Raw genomic sequence first — 25280 nt, forward strand, 5'->3', positions numbered from 1 at the left:
GATTACATTGTTCATTTCTTTAAATTTTATTCAGACTTGGACTGGCCCAGATCCCTTAAAGCAATTCTACTTCCTCTAGTTTATGTCAAAATAAAAGTTCCTCGAGCATTTATTCATGACTTTAGGCACTTCCAGAAACGTCAACATTTCAGATCATCTCTCATATTCCTATACATTTAAGATAAATGTTTCTGTTGTTGTCATCACTGTTGTTTGATATAGCTTTTCCAAAAACAAACAAAAAGGCAGTGAAATAAATATCCCTAGGGTGGAAGCAACCCAACTGAGGCATACAAATCAGGCAGTAAACGGAGTGTTGGCAGCAAAGGCAACCATAAACAAGATGAAAAGACAGCCCTCTGAATGGGAGAAGATATTTGCAAATGAAGCAAGTGACAAAGGGTTAATCTCCAAAGTATGCAAGCAGCTCATGCAGCTCAATATCAAAACAACAAACAACCCAATCCAACAATGGGCAGAAGACCTAGATAGACATTTCTCCAAAGAAGATATACAGACTGCCAACAAACACATGAAAGAATGCTCAACATCATTAATCATTAGAGAAATGCAAATCAAAACTACAATGAGATATCATCTCACATCAGTCAGAATGGCCATCACCAAAAAATCTAGAAACAATAAATGCTGGAGAGGGTGTGGAGAAAAGGGAACCCTCTTACACTGTTGGTGGGAATGTAAATTGATACAGTCACTGTGGAGAACAGTACGGAGGTTCCTTAAAAAACTACAAATAGAACTACCATATGACCCAGCAATCCCACTACTGGGCATATGCCCCGAGAAAACCATAATTCAAAAAGAGTCATGTACCACAATGTTCACTGCAGCTCTATTTACAATAGCCAGGACATGGAAGCAACCTAAGTGTCCATCCACAGATGAACAGATAAAGAAGATGTGGCACATATATACAATGGAATATTACTCAGCTGTAAAAAGAAATGAAATTGAGTTATTTGTAGTGAGGTGGATGGACCTAGAGTCTGTCATACAGAGTGAAGTAAGTCAGAAAGACAAAAACAAATACCGTATGCTAATACATATATATGGAATCTTAAAAAAAAAAAAAACGGTCATGAAGAACCTAGGGGCAGGACAGGAATAAAGACGCAGACCTACTAGAGAATGGACTTGAGGACATGGGGAGGGGAAAGGGTAAGCTGGGACAAAGTGAGAGAGTGGCATGGACATATATACACTAACAAATGTAAAATAGATAGCTAGTGGGAAGCAGCCGCATAGCACAGGGAGATCAGCTAGGTGCTCTGTGACCACCTAGAGGGGTGGGATAGGGAGGGTGGGAGGGAGACGCAAGAGGGAGGAGATATGGGGATATATGTATACATATAGCTGATTCACTTTGTTATACAGCAGAAACTAACACACCATTGTAAAGCAATTATACTCCAATAAAGATGTTTTTAAAAAAATACGTGGAAATATGAGTAAAGAGGAAATTATACTTTGGGAATACAATATGAAATTGTGTTAAAAAAAAAAAAAGTGTTGGGTTGACAGAAGGGAAAACAACTGGTAAGTCTGTCAAATTTCATTTAAGTTTCCCAGAAAATAGGAATGTTAGAACACAGGAAAGCCAGATATCACTGAGGGAGGAGTTCAAAAGGACTGAACCACCATGCTGCAATCAACAAAGACCATGGTTAACTTCACAGAACTTTTGAAGCAGGCAGGGTTAGGCAGGCATCTTAAACTATGTGGGACGGTTGGCTCCTCCTTCCTCACGGTATTTCACTGTCCTAATAATTCAGTCCATTATTGCCTCTGTCCTCTACCCATCCTACCCCTCCAACACATCCCCACACTCCAAGGAGAAGTAAACAGGAAGCATACTCATCCATTCTCTATAGACCCATGGCATAAGAATACACTTGGTATGCTGTTTTTGGATCTGAAATCTGAAATCTATGGGAAAGGTATACATCTGACGTGTTTTTGCTGTCCACTGTGTCTAGGCCCTTTAGCTAGACTGGCCCACCTAGTGCTGTCTGCAGATCCTCAAAAGACAACGTCCATTCCCAGACATCCAGAAGATTCCAGGGCAGGACAGCTCCTTTACTCTTTCCTATCCTGTATATATCTGATCCCACTGCCCTCAGCTCGTAACTCTCGACCATGTACTTGACCCCTACCCATCTCTGCACTCCTCACACTTGGCATTTCCAATTGTGTCCAGAGTTAGACATTCAGCCCTTCTCACCCCTAGCTCTCAGCATCCCCACATGGCAGACAGACACTAAGCTGCCAAACACCACCTGGCCAGAGGCTGACCACAGTGGTATGAAGGGAGGATTCTGTATGTTTTTATCAGACAGCTCAACACACTGTCAAGTTTCATTTTTACACTGACTGCAAGGTGGCTCACAGCTAAATTTAACGCTCACATGGATGAGCCATTTTTATTTGGGTTTTCCAGCATAACAATCCCTTGTCTTTTGTTTGACTTCTGACTTCTCTGTGTTCAACCATGCCAGCTGTCACAGTATTTTCTGGAAATAACCAATGTATAACTAGAGTATATTTCTCCGAAGCAGGAATGACACCGTTTTAGAGGTAGAGGAGCCCTTATCAGTCATGCACCCCAATATTTCCCAAACACCAGTCCCCAGGCCAGCGCTAGTTCATGGCTAACAGTTCAGTGGTCACCAGAGCAACAAGAGGAAGGAAATGAAGAGTTTTTCACAACGCTAAACACATACAATCGAAAGACAAATTCACGACATTCTTACATTTTTAGTACTGAAATGTTTCTTCTTACGTGAAATGATGTTAGTACATGGCAATTATTAGGCTGGCCAAAAAGTTCGTTCCGGTTTTTCTGTAAGATGTTACGGAAAAACCGGAACGAACTTTTTGGCCAAACTTTTTTAAAAAAAAATCTTTATGAAAAATCCTAAACACAAAATAGAGAGATTACCATATAAATAGAGAACTCTCATGCACTATCCAGCTTCAACAATTACCAACTTTGTTTACGTACAGCCCAAAATATCTAGTAAAATACTGGTCCTAAATGTTTTATCTCTATTCCACAAAACCTAAAAGTGTGGGAATGACATGGCTGGGCCAACCTCTTACATTTTACAGATAAGGACTTGGAGACTGGCAGAGATTAACCTGTCCCCACTTGCACAGCTGGTCAAGAACAGAACTGATACGTCTGGTGCGCCATGATATGGTTTTGGAGGGTAGGAGCATGAACCAATTCTTTTTAACCTGTCAGACTTTAACTGAGGCACAGCCAAGACCTGCAGAAGAGCGCCTTTTGTCTCTGCCCAGGGCACTTCACACACACTACTTGGGTGCAGGCAGCCACAACCAGGACAACCAGACGGGGAAAACCAATAATCTGTAACCAAAGTTTACTTCATCTCACGCTTTAGCAATTGTGTATCATCCCTGGAGAGCTCCAGGAACTACCAAATGGTTTTAGGACAAAGATTACCGGAAGTTTCTACATTAATTCCTCATCTAGCACTTCCCTCCCCACCCCAAAAATTATGAGGCAAACATATGGAATGAATGAGAATTCACGCAATAAGGTAAAAAACAGCTACTCATCCCCTCTTCTAGGCCCTCCCCTCCCTCCCCCACCAAACAACCAGGTGGAAAAAATCACACAGCAATGGAAGTAATGACACCAGGCAGCTACACTCCTGTCTCACAGAACTGTGGTAAAAAAATCAAACAAGACAGTATGAAGTGACAATGTTTTAACGCTCTGTAAAACTTTACCAATGCAAGAGGGTGGCCAATGGATAATAAAGTATTTTTTTAAAGGACTCACCTAAATTCTCAGTTTATGTAGAGTCGATTTCCCTGAAGATATCCTGAAGCATCTGAGAAGACTTCAGCAGCGATACCTAAAACAATAATAAAAATCATCAGAATCAAGTAATGTTACACACATCAGTTTTCAAAAAAAAAAAATCTCAATCTATACATTTGGTCATTTCCCTCACACTAAGCGTGAAAGGAAATAACTCAGGAAACAATGAATTTCCGCTGCAACACATGGGCTGGGAATTTTCTTCACCAACAGGGAATTGAGGTCCCAAGACACTTATTTTGAAAACCAAAATTATGTTACAGTTGAAGCAAAACCACATTATTCTCTTCCCTGTGATAGGAATGCTTAAAGGCTTTGAATTTAAACAAAGCTGAAATATATACATCCTCCTTCCTGCCCCCACCTATATTTAAAACAAAAATCACTGGCACTGCACTCTGATTCTTTCTAAAAATCAGCATCCATGAGCTCTTGTCTTATTCACTTTTTTCCTCCTTAGTTGCTATAACCCATCAGTGAAGTGGTCCCTTCTTGTTTCAACTGTTCCCATCTCGTTCACAGTTTTCTGAGGCACTGATAACTAAGCATTTAGCAGCTTATTCATGAAAACCCAATTTGAAGCAGAGAAGCACCATAATTGTAGAAGCAAACAAAATGGGCCAGCCACAACTAAACAATGGTCTGACTAACAACATATATGTGAACCAATGCAACAATAAACACACAGCTATAGAACCAAGTATTCATATGAAACAGACCAAGTACATGTAATCTAATCTGGGTAGGTATGTGAGACTAGTTAATAAATGATGATGGTTAGCTATTTAGGAGGAGGGGAAAATCTAGCACTCTCTCTCTACTTAAAGAGAATAAACTCAAAATAGAATCAAATGAGTACTAGAAAAATATACAGATGAATAGTTTTATAATACAGAAATAGGAAAGGCCTTTTTAAACATGACATCAAAATGTGAAACTCAAGGACTGAGACATTTGGCTGACAACATTTTTAAAATCTCAAATACACGAAAGGCAAAAACAAATCAAAAATAAAAACAAAGAACAAACAAATCTAGACACTTCGGTCAAAAGATAAAATAAGTAGAATATTCATACAAGAGACATATGAAAGGTTGCCATCCTTATGCGAAAATGTCTTAAAAGTGAGTAAGGGGCTTCCCTGATGGTGCAGTGGTTGAGAATCCGCCTGCCGATGCAGGGGACACGGGTTCGTGCCCCGGTCCGGGAAGATCCCACATGCCACAGAGCGGCTGGGCCCGTGAGCCACAGCCGCTGAGCCTGCGCGTCCGGAGACTGTGCTCCGCAACGGGAGAGGCTACAACAGTGAGAGGCCCGTGTACCACAAAAAAAAAAAAAAAAAAAAAAAAAGTGAGTAAGGAAATTAATACTCCACCTCAAAACAGACAAAATGAACTTCCCACGAGAATAGAATAGTAATAAACATATGAAAAGATACTCAACTATGCTAACAATGGAAAAATACAACTTTAGAAAACCTAGCTCTTATTTTTTACCTATCAGGTTGGTAACAATGCCCAGACTGACAGTAGCTGTTGTTATGGGCCTAACTCGTGATGTAGCTCTTTGGCAACTATGTCAGCATGTAAAATGCCACACACTGTGATACAGCAATCCTTCTCTAAGAATTTACTCAAAGTAGATTATTGTGAAAGTGGAAAAATGGATAGACATAGCATGTTTATAATCATTGGGGGCAGGGAGTGGGGAGTAAATACCCTAAAGGTCCACAAATAGATGAGGTCAAGTAAACAAGTTTTTATTAATATTTACTGATATGAGAATATCATACCAGTGAGTAAAACAGGTAAATGAATAAAACAGGTAAATGACCTGTTTTACCTGTGAATAAAACAGGTAAATGACCACACAAAGTATGATATCATTTCTGCGTGTGCACGTCTGTTGCTGGATGTCCTTATACATGCCTAGAAGGATGTTTGTTAAGATAGTTATGGTTGCCCCTGGCTATCCAAATTTTTAAAAATTTTTGCTTTTTTTGTACTGTTTGAATTTCATATAACGAGCATGAATTATTTTTCCAAAGAGCACAGTGGAGCTGCTTTTTAATCCCATGCTGGAGTGTAAAGTAACACACTGCATGGATTTCTACTTCCCTTCTGTCACCTTCTCTCTCCTCCTTTAGTGACATTTGTGTCACACGTGTGCTCGCTGTGAACACTGATTAGAGAGGTCCCTTCCTCCTCTCTGGTTCCTGTTCATTCCTGAGGGCCCCTTCGTCCTTGCCTTTAAGTTCCTAAGACACACCTGTATCCTTATTATAAATCTCTTTTTTTTTTACTTAAGCTAGCTCAAGTGAGTTTGTTATTTGTGACCAAAGGCACACCATGTAATACAGTGTTGCTTTTTATTTTCCACCTTCTCAATCATCCCACTCCATCGGAAAACACAACAGTAAATCTTGTAATCACATGAATGAAGATTTATCGTATACAATGTCATGTATTATTTATGACCTACAGCGAAGGAACTGAAGCAAGTAGCTCAGAACTAGTACAACGAGGGCAAAAATAGGACTTCAAGAGGCAGGGGGGTTTGTTCCTGACTTATATGAGAACTGATGAAAAGACTATTTGAATAAGAATAAAAACAAAGGGGACATATTTGTCCAGATGGGCCACTTCTATGGTAAAAACAGTCTCCATTATCATGTTTTAAACACTTTGCAGATTTATTTTTATTGGGTTATATTTCTATATGAAGAGCTTTTTTTATTCTACTTAAGACTTGAAAATATCGAAATGTATTCCCATAATGGGCCCATTATGTTCAATTTATCTCCAGCAAACAAATTTACTTTTCTCCTTGCCCTATTTTTAAAGGTTCAGAAGTTCCATATTAATACACGAATCCTCATAATACCATAATTACAAACCTGGCTAAAAAGCCACAAATACACAAATCCCTTTTAGAGGTGTGCTGGATGTCAAATACAAATCTAATTAATCTCCCTTCATCTCCTGAAGGCTCCTTCTCCCCCCAAAAAATTTCCCTAGAAGGTAGAAAGAGGACAAAAACCACTATCCGGTTTTAAAGATGAACAATCTAAGACCTAACTAAGTATCTGTGCCTCCAGGGCATAACTCAAACCCACAGGCCACCCAGTGCCAGCTGCTGGCCTCTGTTCTGAGCCCTCCTCAGGGCAGGGGCACCTTTCTAAATAGATAGAAAGGGGAGCCAGGTAAATCCACATTTGAGGCTGAGATGCATTAGGATTTATGACACCGAAATCTGCATTTAAGGGAAGCAACAGCACAGTGGTTTAAAGTAAAGTGATTGATCCTGGTTCTGTCATTTATTAGCTGTTTGGCCTCGGTGTGCCTCAGTTTCTTCCTCTGTAGTAATGCCCAGAATAAGGGCCGTTGTGAGGACTATAGGTTGTAATACGTCTCAAGCAATGAGTAACGCTCAAGAGTCAAACATGGTCTTGCTTGAGCTCCAGCTCAGCAGGAGCTATGATGGTAACTGCCCCCAGGTAAAAACTCATAGCTGCCTGATTGGAGAGCAAGGTCCCTAGAGAACCCTGGAACAGAATATGTCTCTATGTAGGACACTTACCTATTCAAAATGCTTATTTTGAATAAGACATGAATAAGACCCTTCCAATTAAATAGCAACTTATTTTAAAAGTACCGGGAGCCTGTTATTTCAAGGAACATTGCCTTCAAGCAGCCTCCTCCTATGATAAATCACTTGGCAGCTCCCACGTTCTACTTCTTCTGGAGTATTTTGAGAGGCATATGTAGATGTGGCCAAAAACCAGCAAAAGTTGCTGGCTCAAATGCTTGCCACCAATAGCAGGACTTCACTGTTTTTGCATCCTGGACCACTTCCTACTTCCTTGAGGAAGCTTACACACACCTCTCCACGTCCCAGGTCACTCGTCGCCAGAGCAGAGATAGGAATACTTAGATAATTCAGATGGAGAAATGAAATTAAAATGGATTGGTGAAGTTCCTAACACAGTGCCTGGAGCCCAGTAAGTGTCCAGTAAATGGTACATCTTTAATTGATTATCATCGGAACATCATTAAAGAAGCAAAACACATTAATCTGAGAGAGAGACTCTACACGGCAATTTTTCACCATGAGAGTTTTACGGACTCTTTGTTTTCCACGTCTCCCTTGACACGAAATCCCCACAGGAAGGCGGGGCCACGTTGGAGGGGATGTAAGGAGGCAAGGGGATATCAAGCCATGAAGGGCCTGCACAATGCATATGGCTGAAATCGTACTATGTAGTCAGACCCCAAGCAGCCAAGAACACATCTGTCCTAAGATTTCATTAAAAGATGGATAACAGGGCTTCCCTGGTGGCGCAGTGGTTGAGAGTCCGCCTGCTGATGCAGCGGACGCAGGTTCGTGCCCCGGTCTGGGAACATCCCACATGCCGCGGAGCGGCTGCGCCCGTGAGCCATGGCCGCTGAGCATGCGCGTCCGGAGCCTGTGCTCCGCAACGGGAGAGGCCACGACAGTGAGAGGCCCGCGTACTGCCAAAAAAAAAAAAAAAAAAAAGATGGATAACAGTGTAACATGACACTCAAACTTTGTCCGGTACCATCTACACGAGCATAAACAACAGAAGATGGGCCTGTATGGGCAACCATCCCAAGTGCTTTAATAAGGTAAGACCAAACAAAGCAGCAGGAAATCCACTAGATTTTAGCCAAACATGAGCAGAATATACTACTCTTAGCTTGAAGTCATCACTAACATTTGACACATTTATTACTAATAGTTCAAAAACAAAATCCAAGAAGAAAGAAACCAAGTAATTTTTCAGTAGCCATAAAATAGAGACAGGAAGAGCCAAAGAGAGAAAAGAGGACAAATTGTGAAAACAAAATTCTTCCAACTTCTACCACTTGGCAAGGATTATTCTTTTCTTCTCTGAAACCCCGAGAACATTTTCACTGAAAGCACAGCTCAATGATTAGAGTCCAGCTCTACTGTGTCAGAAGGTATCTGCCTCCAGGGGGAAATGTCCAATTCTCTTTTCATGGCTTCCCCTGGCTGACTTTCCGCTAGAGGCTGGGTCCTGGGGTCAAAGGAAACTCAGTAAAGCCAAGCTATAAGCACCAATGCCCAAGGCCTTCAGAGATGAGGAATGATACATGGCCTTCTCCTCTGCAGGCAGAAAGGCTCCAGAAATCCCTCTGTATGCCTCTAAAAGCAGCATTCCAGCAAACTAGAAACTAAGAGGTGTTACATGCAAAAAAAAAGTTCTTAATATAAATGTGTGAAATGCTGGTTTAAACCAAATTAAGGAGTTCTGCTAATGCAGAACAATTTGGACACTTTAACGTGCTAATGTGGATTATAAATAAGTGGCCCCAACCTTATTTGTACACAGATCCCTTTACCTTTGTGGTCTACGTCTTGGTACAAGTGCCCAGGCAACAGTTTGGAAAATAATGTTAAAATTAGTTCTTTTATGCAAATGACTATTGAAGGCTCACTCTGCCCCACCACACTGGCAAGGACATGACCAGGCACCACTCCCCTAAAGATCAGTTCACAGTGCAAACGATATTAATGCAAAGTAGTGAGAAACTCGTGTTTACTAGGAGGGCTAGGGAAGTGCTCTAATTACACTGCTTTACCTCCTTCAGTCTTTAGATGCTTTTCACAACTGGACAACTTGAGAGATGCCCTGAATTCCCTGTGGTTCTACAATTCACTGTTCCCCTTCTCTCACTTATATGTATGTGTCTTTATGTAAAAGTATCAATAAAACTAAATTAGTAACGCGAGTAGCTAGAATGTAAGCTTCACAAGAACAGGGACTCTCCTTGGTCCATAGCTATTCCGAACCCAGCCCTTGAACAGTGCAGGTACAAGGATGTCCCACAAACATTTGACTATCTGAATAAAGTAATGAATAAATAAGCTTACATAAGTGTATCATTAACTCATTTTACAAACTGGCCAAAAGATACACTCTACAGCTTTATGTTAAACTGACTTTGAAATGCTCACTCTCAAACAATTTCCTATTTCTTTTTTCTCAAAAAGTGTGTTTTGCCCATTTTATTCCCACAATTATCTCCCATCCTTTGCAAACGCCCCCTCCCCCACACCCAAAAAGGGATATTTTCCTTTGACTTTTGGGTTAGAAGGAACTTCAATATTATGAACTTAATGTTTAAAATAACCCTGAGATGTTGCAACATCTTCAAATGAACACATAAAAATTTAAACGGGGCTTCCCTGATGTCACAGTGGTTGAGAGTCCGCCTGACGATGCAGGGGACATGGGTTCGTGCCCCGGTCCAGAAAGATCCCACATGACGCGGAGCGGCTGGGCCCATGAGCCGTGGCCGCTGGGCCTGCGCGTCCGGAGCCTGTGCTCCGCAACGGGAGAGGCCACAACAGTGAGAGGCCCGCGTACCGCAAAAAAAAAAAAAAAAAACTTTAAACGTTTTCGCTAAACCCAATTCACTATGACAAAATAAGACAAGGCCTTTTAAAAAAGCTTTAACAACTGTGTTTTTTTTTTAAGGGGACAAAGAGGAAAGAGCAGGAAAGGAGTGTTTCAGTTCCTCCTTGGTCATTCACAAAATTATTGGTAAACTGACTATACCCTTCCCACCCCCATTCCTCCTACAAAGCTGTTAATGCCAGAGTGCTCCTATCTAGTAATTCCCAACTTTCAGCTGGGCTATAGTCCCATCTCTTGCAGCAGCCCTGCCCAGGGCCACCTGCAGGCCAGCCCTCCTCCACCCCAGAATAAACCATCCAGGACAGTCATTTGAGTCTGTCCTCAGCTCCCCAATTGCAGGAATCTCTGAGGCCCACTTCCTCACCCACCCGCCTCACATGTCCTGGGAATCAGTGCCCCAGCACCACCGAGCCCATGCTGCTCCTGGAACCCTGCACCCTCTGCACTGCTTCCTCTGCAGTGGTCTTTGACCTCCTGTCTTCCACACTTACAATGGCCTCCCCACACCCCTAATTCACCTGGCGCCCCATCAAGTTCTACCTACTCTGGGGAGGCTTCACGGACCACATCTTTATTTCAACTCAATATGGTAAATGTAAAAACAATCTATTTACGTGTCTATAGTCCACACTAGACTGTGAGCTCCCAGAGGGCAGGAGCTATGGCTCCCCCCAGAGTTCTTGCCTCAGATCAGAGCTCAGTTCGTAATACCCATTACATGTTCAGTAGGTATCTGAAGAATTAATGAACATATGTTGTATGATTAATAACTTTGAGACACCAGGGGACTTTAAGAGGCTGGGGTACAACAGCAGGGTCAGGATGGAGTCAGGGGTTTGTGTGTGTATGTGTGTACACGCACACCCGCACTGAAGAGAAGGGGCTGCGTCACTCCATAAGCCACCTTCCTGGTTCTTCAAGGTCAAGGTTGCAGTTAAACCCCACCCCCACCCCTTCCCCTGCTTTCCTCTTTTAGTCCCAGGGATTGGCCGATGACTCACTCTCCTGCCACAAACATAGTGTCTTTGAGTCAGCGTCTCTCCTGTTTGGCTTGGTGTCAATGAAGGAACTACACCATTTCATAATTATGCCTTTTTTCCCATCCCGAAACAAACAAAGGCTTTGAGGTTTAACGATTAGAGAACGGTATAAGAAGATGCCCGCTCCTGTAAACTATTCCCCATCCTAACCCCTAAAGACCATCTCTTATGCTCACTTCAGCTTGGACCCTGTGGGAGAGCACAGAGTCACAAAGGCACCAACACTGCAACCTGATGCACATGGAGAGGCAAGTGTTATTCATCAACCAGCAGAGCGTTTCTTTTAGGAAGATGAGGTGAGAGGCTGCAGCAAAGAGAGCAAAAAGATTCACCCATACAGCGGAATATTGTTCAGCACTAAAAAGGAATGAGCTCTCAAGCCCTGAAAAGACATCAAGGAACATTAAATACGTATTATGAGTGAAAAGTCAATCTGAAAAGGCTACGTCCTGCATGATTCCAACCAAATGACACTGTAGAAAAGGCAAAACTATGGAAACAGTAAAAAGATCAGTGGTGGCTAGGGGTTGGGAGGAGAGAGGGATGCATAGGTGGACCACCGAGGATTTTTAGGGCAGTGGAACTACTCTGTGTTATACTCAATGGTGGACACATGTCATTATACATTTGTCAAAGCTGATAGAACATACAATACCAAGAGTGAACCCTAATGCAAAGTATGAACCTTGGGTGATTATGATGTGTCAATATAGATTCATCAATTGTAAAAAATATACCCTCTAGTGAGGGGTGTTGATAATGGGGGAGACCGTGTCTGCGTGTGAACAGTGGGTATGTGGGAACTGCTTACTGTCTGCCCGAGTTTGCTGTGAACCGAGAAGCACTCTAAAAATATAAAGTCTATGAAAGTAGAAATAAAATGAGCAAGAAGAAAAGGGTGAGGTATGGTATCACAAATTCCCCCCAGGCACTGAAGCCAGGGACACTCCTAGGGCAGAGCCTGGGGAGAGGTTTAGAGTGAGACAAGGTGGGCTTGGCCCACAGAAGCAGTGATGGAGGATCTGGGTTCCACTGGCCAGCTGGACATCACCTGCACGTAGCAGAGGCTGCTATGTGAACCAGGGCCGTCCTACACAGCGCTCCAACCTGCTAGAAGTGACCCTGAGAAAGCATCCTCTCCCACTCTTATTCTCACTGCCACCTCAACCTTTAATTTGAGGGCTACTCTTCCAACACTAGCTCCTCAAGAACTTCTTCTGTACTGAAATCATTCAACTGAAGAACACAAAGAGAGAATACTACTTCTTCAAGTAAGTTAACCATATAATTTCCCATGCCAGTGAAAAACCCATCAACTACCGTGGAATATCCCAGGGCTGCCGCCAGGAGAAGGGATGGCCTTCCTATATAGGAGACATGTTAAACTCCTATGAACTCCCATAACGGCTCATTCCTCCAGTCCTCAAAGCCAGGTTGCCCAGGTGCGCTGAGCCAACATATGACACCATGAAAGTGACAGGAAGGTGCAAAGTGGAATTTTATCAGCTTGTGAACTTAAAATAGGTATTACAGACAATAAGATGGGGCCCTTCGGGAGGATGGTTGGCTAATCAAGAACAAGTTAGCTACTCACGTATACATAATGTGGAAATTAGGGACACACTGTTTTATGAATAAGAACTTGTCATCCCTTGGCTCTGACTAGTAGCTACTGTAATCCCTCAAAATTCATCTTTACAAAGTAATATTGCTGACCTCATATCTCTTACTATGTGCGATCTGGTCTTCATGAATGGCCACCTGATACATTTTTCCAAAAGGCTAAACCCATCCAATCCTTGCTCCACTGGCCAAAGATTCTCCTTTACGTATTCGTTTTGGTACATTTCATTCAAAACCAAATACCCCAAAACAAACAGTTCTTTTGTCACTGAAATTTCTTCCTCCTCATAGAACATTTTGAAAACTAATCCTCCTGAGCCATATGTGTCCTCCTTCCTGTCCCTGATCTGTCATTCCAAGTTCCCCCTTTCCCAAGCAGCCTCCCTTCCCATGTGGTTTCCCATACTCTTGCTGTCCTCTCAGTTTTCATGGGTCTTGGAAGCCCTCTCTGCATAATCTCGCAATTCATTATATTGTACTCCTTCTAATTCTGGTTCCACAAGGTTCTACAACTCCAATAGATAAGATACCCTCAAGTGGCCAGCATGGAGACTGGTGCCGAGTCACCCAAGGCCAGTGGCATCCTGGTTCCCTTTCACTCGTGCCGAGTGCATATGGGCAGTGGGGGTCCTCCAAGCCTCACTTGACTCCTCTGTGAAAGGCAGAAGGGAAACCTCCTTCACAAGCCAACCTAAGGACCACATAAGCATAAGGCCTGGGGTAAAACACGCCTGCAGCCAACACTGACTTTCTTCTCCTCCGCGTGTGTGATCTCTGGGCTCTGGAACTAGAATAAAATCTCTCTAAGGGCAAGATCAGGACTCGCACCTTTCCTGTATTTCTTCAAGGCATTTTCACACAACGGAATGTCCAGTAGATGGTTTTCAAGTGATGTTTTCAAGTTAATGGTCATTATTTTTGGATAATAGAATTTCAGAGTTTTCTTTACAACCTCATACACCATCTAAAAACCTAAAGCTTTCTATTAAAAATTTCAAATAGCTAATAAAGAGAATAATGAACCCCTAAGTACTCACCACGCAGCTCCAAAAATGATCAATTCATAGTCACTCTCATTTCATCCAAACCCCCTCTTACTTCCTTGTGCAAATCCCCCTCACTGGAGATTATTTTGAAGCAATACCAGCTATCATCCCATTTCAATATAAGTATTTTATAAAACTAGAATTTTTAAATAAGAATGCTTAATAATGCTGTTTTCACTTAGAAAAAATAAAAAGTCTAGGCTTATCCAAGAATATTACGGCCATCTCGTTCTCTCTGTCGCCACTGCACAGAGTAAGATATAGATGACCCAAGACAGACTCAGCAGGCCTGAGTTATGACTCTTGGCAGCACAGGAGCTGTCTGGGTGACTGTGGGCGGGACAGCCCCAGGGCCCCTCCCACTAGACCTCTGTTCCCAAGGAGGAAATCAGAACGTGAGGGATCTGATGCTCACAGCCCACCTGCTTGGGCACAGCTAGGACTTTCTACCTCCTTTTCCGTTTTTCTGTTATCCCCAGCACCAGCCTCACTTCCCGGAGTAACCTAGCCTCTACTTGCCCTTTGCCAAAAACAGAATTAGTAAGTATACACTATTCAGATAGCCAAGTCTTCTCCAGGAACAAGAGAAGAGATTAAAAAAAAAAAAATCGCTCCATTATCTGTTTTTAATTCAATCTCTCAAATAAAAAACAAAAAATATAAAGCAGTATCCTGCTTGACTTCTATCCTGCTCTCTGCCCTTATAGAACAAGTAAAAGCAATTCTCAGGCTCCCTCCCTACCCTTGGGTGAGATTAACCAGCCTGTCCACAGAAATGACCTGCTAAAAACCTCTGATGCAGGTAGCCAGAGGCCTTTGGAGAAGGCATGACTCCCCAGAGGGTCCACTGCTGTCCCCTCTAAGGTAACTGTGAAATCACTTGAAATTATTTTGGACTAAATCGTAATTGAAATATAAAACTACTCACATAATCGTGCCAATTATCTACCTCACTGTGGACTTTTTGTTTCTCTCTACCTATCATAGCTACAAGCCATATGTGACCAGTGAGCGCTTGATATGTGGCTAATTCAAATCGAGACCTGCAATGAGTATAAAGTCCACCGATTTTGAGGCAAAAAGAATATAAAATACCCCATTAACAAATTCTATATTGTATTTTGAAATGTTAACATTTCGTATGTACTGGGTTCAATAAAACATTAAAATTAATTTCACTTCTTTTAATGTCGCTACTGAAGAATTTAAAATTATGTGTCTCACATTATATTTCTAGTTGCAGTGCTTCTCTAGATTTGAATTCCTTTTCACAACAGCATGAATAGGTTTCATGTCAACCTACCATAACTGGTGTTATTTGAATACAATCCTACAGCTAAAATTAATTCACTTGGACTTCTCTTTTGAATTACTTTGTGTATTTCCCCTAATGGTTCCTGCCAATTCCCATTAAGATTTAAATATTTAAGTGTTCCAGTAAGACAATCACAGCTACCTTGAGCATAGAATATCACGTAATCACCAGATAGACCCCATCAGACTGGGAGTCAAAACATTTTAATGCTGTGCTATTTAAAAAGCAATTCCCAATCCCTATTTTTTATCTCGCAATCAGAATATAACATTTCTTCTGGCTGTTATGACCTCGGGTATTAGAATTTCACTCTATGCAGCTGAGAAAATATTCAAACCCATATTTCTACTATAAGACAAAGGAGGGCTGGGCATTCTCCATAAAGGAGAAGGAGGAAAGCCACTTACCTGCCTTCTATTGGTTTCCAATGGATGAAATAATGAACATCTGATTAAACTGGGGGTTGAACACTGATTTTTTTTTTTTTAAAGGAAAGTCAAACAAACATTCCACCTGACCTCTGAATGTCAGTAGACTTTAAAGTTCTTCCCAGCTGTGTTTCTTTGTGATCAGCAGAGATCAGAATAAGTTGGAGTGATTTGGTTAAAAATAATAATAATAAAAATAAAAGTGACTCCATGGAAATTGATGAATTAAGTACAACCTCCATCGTCTAGCCCAGTGCTATCCACAGGGTGGTCTGTCCACAACTAGTTTGTGACTGGTCTGCAATAACACAAGTATAGAAATTGAGAGTAAACATTTGGAAATTTTGATAGCAATCTGACAAAGTATTTGTTGCTTGAATGTAATAAAAATAAAAGCGTTTATAGTTTATATGTCTTTTTCAAATATTCCATCTTTTTTGTATTTTTTTATTGATAAACAGAAGTAGGTCAGCCCAAAACAAATTGTAAATTTAATTACTAATGGTTCCTTTCAGAAACAATACCCTAAACCAACTCACCGGAATCCTCCATTTTCTGGTCATCTCATTCTACATCTGTAGGAGTTGGGAGGCAGAAGGTAATAAAGGGGAAAGGGAGCTGAAACTACCTTCTTAGGGAGGAAAAACCACCACTTAGGAGAGGGTGAGTAAAGCACAACTATGTCCATGACATAGCTAGGATTAGGGTCTATAACACTATAATATTTTTACCACTGCAATTACAATGCCGCATTTCTTCAATTATAAAATGCCATGGATTATAAATCACACTGTGATGTAATATGCAAGTGATGGGTCCTGACTGAATATTAAATTATAAACAAACTAAAGTTCACATGTGGAATGATTACACCTCAACTGAACAAAAATGTCAAGTGTTCATTAAAGACACGCGGAATCAAGTAATGGTGTTTTTTAAAAGCCTTCTAGGTTGAAGGTAAAAGCTAAAGATTTCTAGGTGAGTAAAAAGCCCATTAGTAAACACCAACCACATACAAAATGTTCTGAGGGACAGAAAAATGAAGAAGCAGCCCCTGAAGAGTTCACAATCGAGATGGCAAGACAGATGGTACCCAAAATATCAAGGGGCAGAGAGTTAGGCAGCTTAAGCATCAAATGACTCGCACTGGCAGTCACTTCAATCACAGTCCCTCTCAAAACTCCTTCCTTCCTTAGGCCCTGTACCAGCCCACAGAGAGGCTCCCAAGAAGGCTGTATCCTTCTCGGTGACTGTGACCCAAGGTCAAGGGCTGAGCAAGGAGTCAGGCATCCGTGCTCCTGCCCCACAGCCAGCACTCACCAGCTGTTTGTGTGCCTGGGCAGCTAAGCATCCGTGTCCTCCTGTGTAAAACGGGTCAATAACACATAACCCTCAGGGTTACGGGGATGGTGGGTTTTGATGCTAAAATCTTTGGGGATCTGGGCAAGTTGTAGACTGAAGAAAAGAAGCCACAGCCCGGAGGGGAAGGGGGACTCCCAGAGAAAGCAGACCTTGGGGAGATGGAGAGAGGGAGCTTCTTCCACCCTACATTGGACACTGGCAGGGAGAGAGGAAGCAAGTGGGGCAGGCAGTACTTTAGGGACCTCTGCTTTCCATGGGGGGGGGTGGGAGGGGTGTTCTCTATGAAAAGTGGGCTCCAAGGAGGAGGTGGAGTAAGGGGACTCAAGCGAGCTGAGAAGTCTGTGTGCTTCCCGGAGAACCTGAGTGTGTGTGGGGAGCAGGGGCCCCTACAAGGACGCCATGTGGGAAGAGGCTGAGCAGAGGCCGTGGCTCCCAGTGTGTGCGGTCACCAGCCTCTAGCAGTGTCCCCAGGGGAAGCCATGCAGCCTTCATCCTCCAAGGCTCAGGAAGCCCCAGTCAAGGAGGAAGTGCAAGCGGGGGAGCCTAACGGACTGCAAGGAAAGGAGGAGTGTCCATAGGGAGGTTTCGGGGAAGTCAAAGAGCAGAGAGTGGGGTACCATCAGGACACACGAGAGGGGTGCTACTTCTGGGAAAACTGACACCTGCCTCAGGCTGTGGTTAACTGGAAAACTGGAGGAACGGCATCTGGGAGGTGGCAGCAGGGAGTCAGGCCCCTCCTCCAGACCCCAGGGCCCTGGGAGTGTCCCGCCAGGGCAACAGTGGCTAAGGAAAGGCAGGGCCCATGAAGGAGCCTGGAATCAAAGTGTGGGGAAGCAGCCGAGCTCAGTTTCGTCACTCATAGAACACTCGGTCACTAGGTACCCGGTTTTCATGGACTTCCAGACCTCTGGCTGCTACCACACATGCTGGCGCAGAAAAGTTGGGCAGAGAGTAGGTTTAAAAAGCCTCATTTAAGGGTGGGGGAGGGGAGGGGAGGGGAGGGGAGGATGACAGCGGCCCACCTAAGCGCAGATGTGTGCGGAGGAGCTGCCGGGCAATTCAAGATACCTGTCAGCTGAGTATCCCTTGAGAAAATGACTGTGCACCACGTCAAGCCAGAGAACCTGAACAGAAGAACTCACAGAATTTGAAGATAAGCAGGTACCTATTAAGTTCCTGCCAGGTCAGGCACCAGGCATAGCACCTCCACATACCAACACACCAGACACAAAGAGAATGAAAGACGGTTTCCGGTACCTGTTCTGCCCTTGAAAATCGTGATTAGATGAAGAGGAGCATAGAGAAGTCTAAAAGAGACCTAAGAGACGTATCAACCAAATGCAACAAGATATTTAGTATGAAGGCCCTTTTAGGTTTCATACAGGTTCATTTATTTTTAGAGATGATAATTATGTTTCGGGGGGGAAAAAAAAAGCCCCAATCAAGGGCTTCCCTGGTGGTGCAGGGGTTGAGAGTCCGCCTGCCGATGTAGGGGACAAGGGTTCGTGCCCCGGTCCGGGAAGATCCCACATGCCACGGAGCGTCTGGGCCCATGAGCCATGGCCACTGAGCCTGTGCTCTGCAACGGGAGAGGCCACAACAGTGAGAGGCCCACGTACTGCAAAAAGGAAAAAAAAAAAAAAAAGCCCCAATCATTTAGAGTTACATACTGAAATATATACAGATGAAATGCAATGCTGAGGATTTATTTCAAACTAATCACGTGAGCAGGAGGGGTTCTTGATAAAACAAAATGGGTTGTACATTAATAATCACTGAAGCTGGGTGATGGTTACACAGGAGCTCCTACTGAGTTCTCTTCTGCAGATGTTTCCAATTAAAAACCAAAAACAAATAAATGAGAGGCAATACCTGAAGGTACAGTACATTGTTTGGAACCTAGCTGTGTCAGTTTGATGACAGTACTGCAACACACTCGAAAGTGAAAGTGTGTTTAATTGATGAAAATGCCTAAGGCTTTAAAGGTAGATCAACAGTTCCATAGGGGTGGAGTCTTTTTTCTTTAAGTTTTCTAAGGAAGCACGACTAGCTGGCTGTACATACATGCAGTCACGCTTGAGAAGATCCAGGAACTACATCTGCCCAAACAGTGTGTCACCTTGACAGCCAACTTTGGCACCTTCCCCTCCAATGACATGAAGTTAAGTTTGACTGATTCACAGGTGTGATGGCCAACAGACTCCTGTCATGCTTTATTGCTGAGATGAGGAATCAAGCAACGGAAAGGTGCCAAGTGTCAGGCATCCTCGATGTGACTGGCATCCCCATCTTAAAGCCACCAGAGGAATGACAATAAGCCAGGGAATAAGCCTGCTCTAAAAAAGTTAACAGCTGATAACGTTGATTTGATAATCACCTACTGCCCTCACTTCTGTGAGACCCACATCATGACCATATTCAGCACAGCTGGGTTGAAATAAGCATTGGGACTTTCCTGATGGCGCAGTGGTTAAGAATCCGCCTGCCAATGCAGGCGACATGGGTTCGAGCCCTGGTCTGGGAAGATCCCACATGCCGTATAGCAGCTAAGCCCGTGCTCCACAACTACTGAGCCTGTGCTCCAGAGCCTGCAAGCCACAACTACTGAGTCTGCAGGCCACTACTACTGAAGCCCGTGCACCTAGAGCCCGTGCTCCGCAGCAAGAGAAGCCACCGCAATGAGAAGCCCCTGCACCGCAACAAAGAGTAGCCCCCCGCTTGCCGCAACTAGAGTAAGCCCACGCGCAGTAACGAAGACCCAATGCAGCCAAAAATAAATAAATAAAATAAATAAATTTAAAAAGAAGAAATAAGCGTTAAGGTTGAGAGATCAAACCACCACCCCTCCCCACCCTACACACACACACACACACACACACACACACACACTCCCTTACTCTTCCATCACCAAACTCAGGACACCGGATGACCACTTTGCAAAGGATTAGCTTAAGCCAGTGGTGATTTTGCCCCCCAGGGGACATTCGGCATTGTTTGGAGACACTTTTAGTTGCCACAACTAATTAGGGAGAGGCGCTTCCGGCATCTGATGGGTGGAGGCCAAGGACACTGCTCAACATGCTCCCATGTATAGGACCCCCCCACACAACAAAGAATTATCTGGCCTAAATGTCAATGGGCTCCAGTTGAGAAGCCCAGGCTTAAACAAGTAAAATTAAGGGCTAAAGGAAGATTCAGACTTGTTCAGAGAGGGATGGAGTCTTTTACAAGTCCTGCATTTATATATTTCTACCAATATTCTTTAACCAGATGTGGTATTTGATGCCACGCTCTCTGGTGTAGCTCTTTTTTTGTTCACTAACAAGAGGGGCCAGACACTTGAGAGACTACAACTGCCAAGACCAATATTTGCTTTTTTCCAACGGCCATGTTTACCCAAGATTATTCTGCCCTTGGTGAACTGGAAATTAACTGGCTGTTGACACACTTGGAATAGAGCCAAGGAATTGTCTGGCATCCTTTCCCATGATGGCAAAGAGGGAACGTGGTTCAAGAAGACCAATCTGTAAAACTTTGGGATGGAAAAGTCTGGATGCAAAGACCACCTCAACTTTTGGATGGAATCCCTCTGCAACCACTTTGAAAACAAGTTCCTCTCAACAGGGCAATAAGATTTTCAACAGCACAGGAGAGCTTTGAGAAGAGGAAGAAGAAAGGCAGGGGCATAAGGAAAGCTACACAGTGAGGGAAGGAAGAGGGAGAACATGTATCACCAAATAATTTAACAGCACTTTGACCCAAAGAAAGCAGAAAGGAGAACAAATTCACACCTAATTACTGCTCCGTCAACTGTAGTTTTACAGCCGGGAAAGACTATCTTTAGCTTGACTGTTAACCCTGAAATATAACCCACCATTGACCTCCATGGGGACCAATCATAGATTCTCTTCTTGTTTGATTTCTACTATTTACATTCACATAGCTGGCCTGTTTACATAATAGATACTATTGGTATCTGAAATTCAGCTACACCTGATCTGCACAATCACACAATTTCTCTCGCGGGCCACAGAGCTGCTTTTTTCACAGCCATTCACTCCACTTTATCACAAAAATTCAAATGCGGCTACAATTACTACCAAGTTCACCTGCTTACATGAGAAGCCAAGAGATTTTGGACGAAAGACTGCACCAACACCACACGTGAACTCCAACCGCTATCCATTCAAGAAAGTCTGGGAGCCAAGGTGTGCCTGAGATGGCGATCCCGACATCCTGGCCATCCTGCGCACCAATGCTTGGACTAATGCGGCCTCTGATGGGAAATTTCTCCATCTCCCGGTGTCTCCTAGAAAGGTGCTGAGGCGCTAGACCCAGAAAGCCAGACCAGACATGCCCTGCCCCAAGTGTCCATGCTTTGGGGTACGGAGGGCAAGGTCAGAGTAGACCCACCCTTCAGTCCTCCCATGAGAACTCACACCCAACCTCTGGCCTAAAGGGGTTGAATAGTGGCCCCCAAAAGCTATGTCCACAACTTAGTCATGGGAACCTGTATATATGGCCTGATTTGGAAAAAGTCTGCAGATGTATATCTGGATATTGAGGATACTGAGTTGAGATCATCCTGGATTACATGGGTAGGCCCTAAATCCAATGAGAGGTGTCCTTATAAGAGCGAGAAGAGAAGCCACAGAAGACAGGGGTATGTGTGAAGTGCAGTAGCCACAAGGCAAGGCATTCCTGGAGCCACCAGGAGTGAGAAGAGGTCAGGGCTGATTCTCCCCTGGAGGCTTCAGAGGGAGCACGGCTCTGCCAACACCCCAGTTTTGACTTCGGACCTCCGGAACTGTTAAAGACTCAATTTCTGATGTAGTGAATGAAAGACAGCAAAATAAGCCGCTTGGGGATAATGATTATTTTGAGCTGTAGGCAAGGGAGGAACAGCAAATGCAAGCAGAGGCTTTCTCTGAACTCCCCTTACCTGCCCCAAGATAAACCTCGAAAAGCAATTCGATTGTATAAATCCCTCCCCTGCAGTTTCATCAACCAGGGAAGACCGACTCACCTCACCTCGGGAGAGGAGATTGGAAGTCGACAGCACACCCACACAAATTTTGTTATCATTCCTCCCATCTATTCTTCAAAGAGTCCATTCATCTTCCCTAAAAATCCCTTATTCTCTCCAAAGAGGCCTACATCTCCCTCCCTTTTCCCTACTGAGGTGGTATTTAAGCCTGAATTCTATCTCTGCTTCTTAGAGTTACTCATTGTTACCCCATGTACATCTCCCATTATACATGAGGTGATACATGTCAAGAAACTTCTGTTTTCCTCTTGTCAATCTTTTATTACAGGAGATCTCAGCAAGGTAGAGAACTCAGAAAGGTAGAGAAAAAACTATTTTCCCTCCCCTACATAAGCCACCCAACTTGTGGTAATTGGTTAAGATGGCCCTGGGAAGCTACTCCATGGTCCAACACTGGGCCTGACCAGCCTCAGCATGGCCGGGTCAGGGTATACCTGGGCATCCCCCCAACACTTCTGCCTGCAGCTCCTAAAGAGCTCAGGAAGGTGGGGCTGAGGATATGTCTTTCAGGGCCAAAGATGTTTTCCAAAGGACGAGCTCTGGGGAATGGTCAGAAAAGTGATTCCACCTGTCACAGGCAGAGCACCACCCCAAGCCACAACCCTTCCCAGAGCATCTAGGAGAAAAAACTCCAACACCTTGAGGGCCCTCGGATAAAGGGTCGTCATCATCAACCACCTCTGCTGACACTTCCTGAGGACTTCTCACCAGCCACACCACTGTGTAACTTTCAACAACGTTAAGAGGTAACTACTTATTCTGGGTTTTGATTTCATCATTTTCTGCCTTTCCTTTAAATTGATACCTCTTACATATATAGGCCTGAAAAATATCGTTTAGTGCTGCACGTAAAAAGATACTGGCCCTGGGCTTCCCTGGTGGCGCAGTGGTTGAGAGTCCGCCTGCCGATGCAGGGGACACAGGTTCGTGCGCCGGTCCGGGAAGATCCCACGTGCCGCAGAGCGGCTGGGCCCGTGAGCCATGGCCGCTGAGCCTGCGCGTCCGGAGCCTATGCTCCGCAATGAGAGAGGCCACAACAGTGAGAGGCCCGTGTACCGCAAAAAGAAAGAAAAAAAAGAAAGTAAAAAGACACTGGCCCTGTTCCTAAGGAAAGTGAAGCAGAGGTAGCTTGAGCAGTTTGCCCCCAGGTTGCTGGGCAAGTTGGTGCAGGAACCAGAACCGTGACTTGGAGCAGACTGCAGAGCCCGTGTCTCCAGCCCCGGGTCACACTCTGCTCTGTCTCACTCGAGCCCAGGAGGCCTGTACCACCCCCAGCCCCACTGCAGTGCTCTGTGCCAGGCGCCCCTGCCTAAGCCCCACTGTGGCACGGGCCCCGTCCCTGGCCCAAGCCTCAGCCACTGCCCAGGCCCCTTTCCCGTGACCCCATTACCTAATGGGGTTCAACAATAATTAGGTACATAGAAATGCTCATGCCCAGTATCAGGGGCTCGAGCACTCCATCCAAACGGGAACAGTGACATCTAAGTGAACGGTTACATCGTAAGGACCATAAGGGACCAGAGAAGAGGGAGTTCCTAAACCACACGTGTCATCTTCATCTACAAACCAGCATCAGCTCCTGCTAAAGTTAATGACCCCCATAAAGGCACGCACCTCACACTCAAGCAAGGTCCTGTCACTCTGTCAGCAGTGCCACCGCCCCTAGGGGAGGCCACACCGGCTAACTGCTCGGATTCCAACCTCCACCAAGGTTCCAGGCGTCTCTGGGACACACAAAGGTGTACAACCTTTTCAGCCAGCGCTTTCTCTTAGCCAAGTACTCTGACAATGCATTTCAGACGCCTTTGAAATGCCCAGCCCCTTGAGCCAGTAATCACAATGATGGCGATCTATCATCACAGCATAATCTTACATGCAGAAATGCTTTCATATATTAGGACTCTAAACCTTCATTCTTCATGCTAATAAGAACTTGGAAACAACCTGAAGATCCAAAAGAAGCAGCTAAGTTGACAGGGTTTCATTCTCTTGACTAGATATATAGCTGAAAAAGTGCTCCTTATGACATTGAGAAAATGCTTACTCTGTAGTAAGTAGAAAAACCAGAATAAATTGTACTTACAGCACGATCACAACCAATCCACCCCATGGAGGAAAAATCTGATAGGAAGTTAGTCAAAATACAAATTTTTCCTGAGTGGTGGGGCTATGGGTATTTCTCTTTTACTTTTTAATTTTGCTACACATTTTCTATAATGACTAGGTATTAAAATTAAGAGCAGAAGAAAAATGAACTTCCTATTTAAGGAAAAAGATGATGAAGGTGGGCGTCCCTGGTGGCGCAGTGGTTGGGAGTCCGCCTGCCGATGCAGGGGACATGGGTTCGTGCCCCAGTCCGGGAAGCTCCCACATGCCGCGGAGCGGCTGGGCCCGTGAGCCATGGCCGCTGAGCCTGCGCGTCCGGAGCCTGTGCTCCGCAACGGGAAAGGCCACAGCAGTGAGAGGCCCGCGTGCCGCAAAAAAAAAAAAAAAGATGAAGGTTCCCATGGCTCCCCACTGCTGCCGGAGTTGTTCAGAAGGCCACAGAGAACCCTTCACAAGTGAGTGCTACTTCCCTCCTCAGCTTCCATGGCTCCTTCCCCCCGACCCCGTGCACCCTACTTTCTACGCACATCTAATTACTTCATATTCCCAGCATCGGCCTTACACCCTCCCTGTCAGTGCTCGGACATGCACTGGTGTGTGCATCCCTTCTTCTCTCTCCCACTGGGATGCAGGTTCCAGGAAGGCATGGGTTATTATCTTGGAGTCACTCCTGTAACCCCAGAGCCTAGTGAAGTCTCTGGTATATCCTAAGTCAATAGACGTTTGCCAAGGGAATGAGTCAGAAGCACTGAAGACTTGCTCACATGCAGCCTCATCCCTAACGTTTTCCCCGGACACCAGCCTCTCTTGGCCCCCTACGCCCTATCAGGAGTTACCTGTTCACACCTGGTTTCACAGAACACCACACATACCTGGTCTAACAGGACATCTGCCATGTTGTAGTTTAGTTATTTCTTTCCCACATTAGCAACAGCCAATCAGATAAACCATGCACACTTAAGCCTGAGAGTTTTACCTG

The 25280-nt window shown here is 44.2% G+C and overlaps 1 protein-coding gene across 1 annotated transcript in view; it reads right to left on the reverse strand.

Moving 5' to 3' along the window:
* Window positions 1-25280, reverse strand: part of TLN2 (talin 2) — a 443787-nt gene that overhangs the window by 256588 nt on the left and 161919 nt on the right. Inside the window, exon 3 of the mRNA XM_004274706.2 lies at window positions 3830-3905. The gene's annotated coding sequence lies outside the window, so the exon portion shown is untranslated. The remainder of the gene's footprint in view (window positions 1-3829; window positions 3906-25280) is intronic.

Source organism: Orcinus orca, chromosome 2, assembly GCF_937001465.1.
Source record: "Orcinus orca chromosome 2, mOrcOrc1.1, whole genome shotgun sequence".
In the NCBI taxonomy this organism is placed as follows: domain Eukaryota; kingdom Metazoa; phylum Chordata; class Mammalia; order Artiodactyla; family Delphinidae; genus Orcinus; species Orcinus orca.